At 63.3% G+C, this 6,719-nt stretch overlaps 2 non-coding genes across 2 annotated transcripts in view; both read left to right on the top strand.

Moving 5' to 3' along the window:
* Nucleotides 1-597: 597 nt before the first annotated feature.
* LOC131864178 (5S ribosomal RNA) lies at nucleotides 598-716 on the top strand. Its single transcript, XR_009363017.1, has one exon. It is a non-coding gene; the product is annotated as a 5S ribosomal RNA (ribosomal RNA).
* Nucleotides 717-6,631: 5,915 nt separating this feature from the next.
* Nucleotides 6,632-6,719, top strand: part of LOC131864224 (5S ribosomal RNA) — a 119-nt gene continuing 31 nt past the window's right edge. Inside the window, exon 1 of the ribosomal RNA XR_009363063.1 lies at nucleotides 6,632-6,719. This exon is cut by the window's right edge and continues 31 nt beyond it. This is a non-coding gene — a ribosomal RNA (5S ribosomal RNA).

The raw sequence follows: 6,719 nt of genomic DNA, 5'->3' as shown, positions 1-6,719 counted from the left end.
GGCCTGTGGCCTTTTCGGGGTCGATTCTCGTTTTGGGCATCAGAGCATGTTTCTTCTCCTAAAACCCAATATTTGTTTATTAAGTCTCGGAACACATTTTTGTTCTCGTGGACCCATCATGGGTCTTGGAACGCATTTGTGGTCCTTGGGTCCCATTTTGCATCCCGAAACTTGTGTTTTGGTGCTTGATCCCTATTTTGGGTGCCCACCTTGCACCAAGTGCGCACCCGGGGCAAACCGAGCGCCTTGGTGCACCGGGGCAAGATCGAGCGTGCACCCGAGGCGCCCCGAACATGCACCAAGGTGCACTCGGCCCACATGTGAGCGCAGGTCGTTGCGCCCGAGGTGGTGTGTGGGCACCGCGTTGCAGACGGGACACTGCACGCACACGACGCCCCGTCCAGGTGCACGCACGTAGGCCGGGCCGGGTGCACACCCGACGCCCTAGCAAGGTGCGCGCACCCGGGCAGGGCTCACACTTGGCGAACGGGGCGCACTTCGCGAGGGAGGGTGTGCACCTCGACGGGGGTGGGTGGCCGGGGTGGATTCGCACGTGGGTCGCGGTTTGCTAAGTACACACTGCGACAAGCTCATAACGGGTGCGATCATACCAGCGTTAGTGCACCGGATCCCATCAGAACTCCGCAGTTAAGCGCGCTTGGGCCGGAGTAGTACTGGGATGGGTGACCTCCTGGGAAGTCCCGGTGTTGCACCCTTTCTTAGTTTTTCGCCGGGCGTCGCAATGCTATTTGAATAAACCTTTTGCCCGTTTGCGTTCTCGTCGGGGCCGGGCCGGGCCGGGGTGCGCTGCCCGCACTACCGCGCGCGCGGGGGCGACACCGAGCGCGCACCCGAGGCGCCCCGAGCACACAGGCCACGGTGCAACCCGGGCGTTGTGCGCGCACCCCGGTGCGCCCGAGGTGCTGCGCGCGCACCCAGGTGAAATCGGTGTGCACCTCGGCCAGTGCGCGCTCGGTCGAGTCGCGCACGTTGGCCAAGGTGCACGGTGATGTTTCTTACTCTAAGGTTCCGCACCAGACGCCCGGGACAGGTGAGCGAAGCTGGGCGGGGCCGGGTGCGCGGCCGGGGCAGGTGCACGCAGCTGGAGAGAGCTTTGGAGCACACCAGAGGTGCGCACCTTGGAGCACACTTCGGAGCGCACCAATGATGCGCTCCATTCAAAAGTTTCCTGAAAAGGCAAAAAAAGTTGAGATTATAGAATTTCCCACTTGAGAGATTGTAAAAAAAAAAAATTTAAAATGAAGGAAACGCGGGTGCCAAGGTGTGCGCGCCCGGGTGCGCAGCCCAGCCAAGGTGTGCGCACCAAGGCGCCCACCCTGGCGAAGGTGCACGCAAGGTGCGCACCCGAGGCAAACCGGACAATTAACCCAACTTTCGACTTCGCGCGCACCTGCGCACCTTGGAGCGCACTTCGGAGCGCTCCTTGGTGCGCACCAATCTTGGGCACCTCGGAGTGCACCATGGCGCCCACCAAGGTGCGCACCCGGGGCAAACCGAGCTCCGACTTCGTGCGCACCTTGGAGCGCACGAAAGGTGCGCACCATGGCGCCCACCAAGGTGCGCAGCCCAGCCAAGGCGTGCGCATCAAGGTGCGCACCCTGGCGAAGGTGCGCACCCGGGGCAAACCGAGCTCCGACTTCGTGCGCACCTTGGAGCGCACAAAGGGTGCGCAACCCAGCCAAGGTGTGCGCACCCCGGGCAAACCGAGCTCCGAATCGTGCGCACCTTGGAGCACACTTCGGAGCCCTCCTTGGTGCGCACCGATGTTGCGCACCTCGGAGCGCACCCGGGGAAAACAATGCAATTAACCCGACTTTCGACTTCGTGGGCACCTCGGAGCGCTCTCGGGTTCGCACCTCGGAGCACACCGAGGTGCGCACCTTTGATGCGCTGCCTTCACCAATTTCCAGAAAAGGCAAGAAAACATTGAGAAGGTGTGCGCACCGAGGTGCCCACCCTGGCGAAGGTGCACGCGAGGTGCGCACCCGGGGCAAACCGGGCTCCGACTTCGTGCACGCCATGCTGCGCACCTTGGAGGGCCATGGTGCGCACCTTGGAGCACACTTCGGAGCGCTCAATGGTGCCCAACCCAGCCAAGGTGCCCACCGCGGCGAAGGTGCACGCGAGGTGCGCACCCGGGGCAAACCGGGCTCCGACTTCGTGCACGCCGCACCTTGGAGCACACTTCGGAGCGCTCCTTGGTGCGCACCAGGGCGCGCAACCCAGCCGAGGTGCCCACCCCGGCGAAGGTGCACGCGGGGTGCGCACCCGAGGCAAACCGGGCTCCGACTTCGTGCACGCCATGGTGCCCACCGCGGCGAAGGTGCACGCGAGGTGCGCACCCGGGGCAAACCGGGCTCCGACTTCGTGCACGCCGCACCTTGGAGCACACTTCGGAGCGCTCCTTGGTGCGCACCAGGGCGCGCAACCCAGCCGAGGTGCCCACCCCGGCGAAGGTGCACGCGAGGTGCGCACCCGGGGCAAACCGGGCTCCGACTTCGTGCACGCCATGGTGCCCACCGCGGCGAAGGTGCACGCGAGGTGCGCACCCGGGGCAAACCGGGCTCCGACTTCGTGCACGCCGCACCTTGGAGCACACTTCGGAGCGCTCCTTGGTGCGCACCATGGTGCCCACCAGGGCGCGCAACCCCGCCGAAGGTGCACGCGAGGTGCGCACCCGGGGCAAACCGGGCTCCGACTTCGTGCACGCCGCACCTTGGAGCACACTTCGGAGCGCTCCTTGGTGCGCACCAGGGCGCGCAACCCCGCCGAAGGTGCACGCGAGGTGCGCACCCGGGGCAAACCGGGCTCCGACTTCGTGCACGCCATGGTGCGCACCAGGGTGCCCACCGCGGCGAAGGTGCGCACCCGGGGCAAACCGGGCTCCGACTTCGTGCACGCCGCACCTTGGAGCACACTTCGGAGCGCTCCTTGGTGCGCACCAGGGCGCGCAACCCAGCCGAGGTGCCCACCCCGGCGAAGGTGCACGCGAGGTGCGCACCCGGGGCAAACCGGGCTCCGACTTCGTGCACGCCATGGTGCCCACCGCGGCGAAGGTGCGCACCCGGGGCAAACCGGGCTAGGACTTCGTGCACGCCGCACCTTGGAGCACACTTCGGAGCGCTCCTTGGTGCGCACCATGGTGCCCACCAGGCCGCGCAACCCAGCCAAGGTGTGCGCACCAAGGTGCACGCGAGGTGCGCACCCGGGGCAAACCGGGGTCCGGCTTCGTGCACGCCGCACCTTGGAGCACACATCGGGGCGCTCCCGGGTTCGCACCGGCGTTGCGCACCGTGGTGGGCACCTCGGAGCGCACCGTGGTGGGCACCTCGGAGCACACCAAGGTGGGCAGCGAGGTGCGCACCTTTGATGCGATGCCTTCACTAATTTCCATAAAAGGCAAAAAAAAACGAGATTTTAAAATTTCCGTTTTGAAAGATAGTGAGAAAAAGGGAATGCTGGTGCCATCTTGAGCCCGCCCTGGTGCGCAGCCCAGCCAAGGTGTGCGCACCAAGGTGCCCACCCTGGCGAAGGTGCGCGCCCGGGCAATTAACCCAACTTCCAACTTCGCGCGCGCCAGGGTGGGAGCGCACCCAACAACCGGGCCTGGGAAGAGCCAATGCGAGAAACCCCACCAAACGCTCTGACAAAAAAAGAGGGGGCGCTCCAGTAACCCCGCTTCGGAGCGCACCCTGGGCAAACCCAGCCAGGGTGCCCACCCCGGCCAAGGTGCAGGCGAGGTGCGCACCCGGGGCAAACCGGGCTCCGACAACGTGCACGCCGCACCTTGGAGCACACTTCGTAGCGCTCCCGGGTGCGCACCTCAGAGCACACCAAGGTGGGCAGCGAGGTGCGCACCTTTGATGCGCTGCCTTCACTAATTTCCAGAAAAGGCAAAAAAAAGAGGAGATTTTAAAATTTCCGTTTTGAAAGATAGTGAAAAAAACGGAACGCGGGTGCCATCTTGAGCCCGCCCTGGTGCACAACCCAGGTAAGGTGCCCACCCTGGCAAAGGTGCGCACCCGGGCAATTAACCCTACTTCCGACTTCGTGCGCGCCAGGGTGGCAACCGGGCCTGGGAAGAGCCAATGCGAGAAACCCCACCAAACGCTCCGACAAAAAAAGAGGCGGCGCTCCAATAACCCCGCTTCGGAGCGCAGCCGGGGCAAACCCAGCCAAGGTGCCCACCCCGACGAAGGTGCACGCGAGGTGCGCACCCGGGGCAAACCGGGCTCCGACAACGTGCACGCAGCACCTTGGAGCACACTTCGAAGCACTCCCGGGTGCCCACCGGCGTTGCGCACCGTGGTGGGCAGCGAGGTGCGCACCTTTGATGCGCTGCCTTCACTAATTTCCAGAAAAGGCAAAAAAAAATGAGATTTTAAAATTTCCGTTTTGAAAGATAGTGAAAAAAACGGAACGCGGGTGCCATCTTGAGCCCGCCCTGGTGCGCAGCCCAGGCAAGGCATGCGCACCAAGGTGCCCACCCGCGGTGCACGCCCGGGGCAAACCGGGCTCCGACTTCGTGCAGGCCGCACCTTGGAGCACACTTCGGAGCGCTCCTTGGTGCGCACCATGGTGCCCACCAGGGCGCACCCGGGGCAAACCGGGCTCCGACTTCGTGCACGCCGCACCTTGGAGCACACATCGGAGCGCTCCCAGGTTCGCACCAGCGTTGCGCACCTTTGATGCGCTGCCTTCACTAATTTCCAGAAAAGGCAAAAAAAAACGATATTTTAAAATTTCCGTTCTGAAAGATAGTGAAAAAAACGGAACGCGGGTGCCATCTTGAGCCCTTCCTGGTGCGCAGCCCAGGCAAGTTGTGCGCACCAAGGTGCCCACCCTGGCGGAGGTGCGCGCCCGGGGCAAACCGGGCTCCGACTTCGTGCACTGCATGGTGCCCACCAAGGCGCGCAACCCAGCCAAGGTGCCCACCGCAGCGAAGGTGCACGCGAGGTGCGCACCCGAGGTGCACACCCGGGGCAAACCGAGCTCCGACTTCGTGCACGCCGCACCTTGGAGCACACTTCAGAGCGCTCCTTGGTGCGCACCAGGGCGCGCAACCCAGCCAAGGTGCTCACCCCGGCGAAGGTGCACGCGAGGTGCGCACCCGGGGCAAGCCGGGCTCGGACTTCGTGCACGCCGCACCTTGGAGCACACATCGGAGCGCTCCCGGGTTCGCACCAGCATTGCGCACCTTTGATGCGCTGCCTTCACTAATTTCCAGAAAAGGCAAAAAAAAAAAAAAAACGAGATTTTAAAATTTCCGTTTTGAAAGATAGTGAAAAAAACGGAACGCGGGTGCCATCTTGAGCCCGCCCTGGTGTGCAGCCCAGGCAAGTTGTGCGCACCAAGGCACCCACCCTGGCCAAGGTGGGTCACGGGGTGGGTCCTAGGGTGGGTAACGGGGTGGGTACTAAGGTGCGTGCCAAGGTGGGTCATGGGGTGGGTGCCAAGGTGGGCACCAGGGTGGGTGTGCACCAACCCTAGCCAGGGTAGGTCACGGGGTGGTTGTCGGGGTGGGCGTCAAGGAGCCAAGGTGGGTGGCAAGTAGCCAAGTTGCGTGCCAAGGTGGGTGTCGGGGTGGGTGCCAAGGATCCAAGGTGGGTGCCAAGGAACCAAGGTGGGTGTCTGGGTGGGTGCCGAGGTGGGAGCCAGGGTGGGTCCCAAGGTGAGTGCAAAGGTGGGTGCCAGGGTCAAGGTGAGTGCCAATGTGGGTTCCAAGGTGCCAGGGTCAGGGTGAGTGCCAATGTGGGTTCAAAGGTGCTAAGTTGGGTGCGAGGTTGGGTGCGAGGGTGGGTGGGTGCCAAGGTGTGCTAGGTGGAAGCCCGGGTGGGTCGGCATCCCATGGGTGTCGAGTTGGGTGCCTGATGGGTGCTTCTTGTCAAGTTTTAGTCGTCGGGACTCATTTCGAGCCTTAGAGGTCGTTTCTTGTCCGGTTGCCCTGTCTTCGACCTGGGAACCCAATTTTGGTCCTCGGGTCCCATTTTTTTTTGTCTCGCATCCCACTTTTGGCCTGTGGCCTTTTCGGGGTCGATTCTCGTTTTGGGCATCAGAGCATGTTTCTTCTCCTAAAACCCAATATTTGTTTATTAAGTCTCGGAACACATTTTTGTTCTCGTGGACCCATCATGGGTCTTGGAACGCATTTGTGGTCCTTGGGTCCCATTTTGCATCCCGAAACTTGTGTTTTGGTGCTTGATCCCTATTTTGGGTGCCCACCTTGCACCAAGTGCGCACCCGGGGCAAACCGAGCGCCTTGGTGCACCGGGGCAAGATCGAGCGTGCACCCGAGGCGCCCCGAACATGCACCAAGGTGCACTCGGCCCACATGTGAGCGCAGGTCGTTGCGCCCGAGGTGGTGTGTGGGCACCGCGTTGCAGACGGGACACTGCACGCACACGACGCCCCGTCCAGGTGCACGCACGTAGGCCGGGCCGGGTGCACACCCGACGCCCTAGCAAGGTGCGCGCACCCGGGCAGGGCTCACACTTGGCGAACGGGGCGCACTTCGCGAGGGAGGGTGTGCACCTCGACGGGGGTGGGTGGCCGGGGTGGATTCGCACGTGGGTCGCGGTTTGCTAAGTACACACTGCGACAAGCTCATAACGGGTGCGATCATACCAGCGTTAGTGCACCGGATCCCATCAGAACTCCGCAGTTAAGCGCGCTTGGGCCGGAGTAGTACTGGGATGGGT

Source organism: Cryptomeria japonica, unplaced genomic scaffold, assembly GCF_030272615.1.
Source record: "Cryptomeria japonica unplaced genomic scaffold, Sugi_1.0 HiC_scaffold_80, whole genome shotgun sequence".
NCBI lineage: Eukaryota > Viridiplantae > Streptophyta > Pinopsida > Cupressales > Cupressaceae > Cryptomeria > Cryptomeria japonica.
The sequence above is the reverse complement of the archived record's forward strand: the minus strand, read 5'-3'. Positions and strand labels throughout refer to the sequence as shown.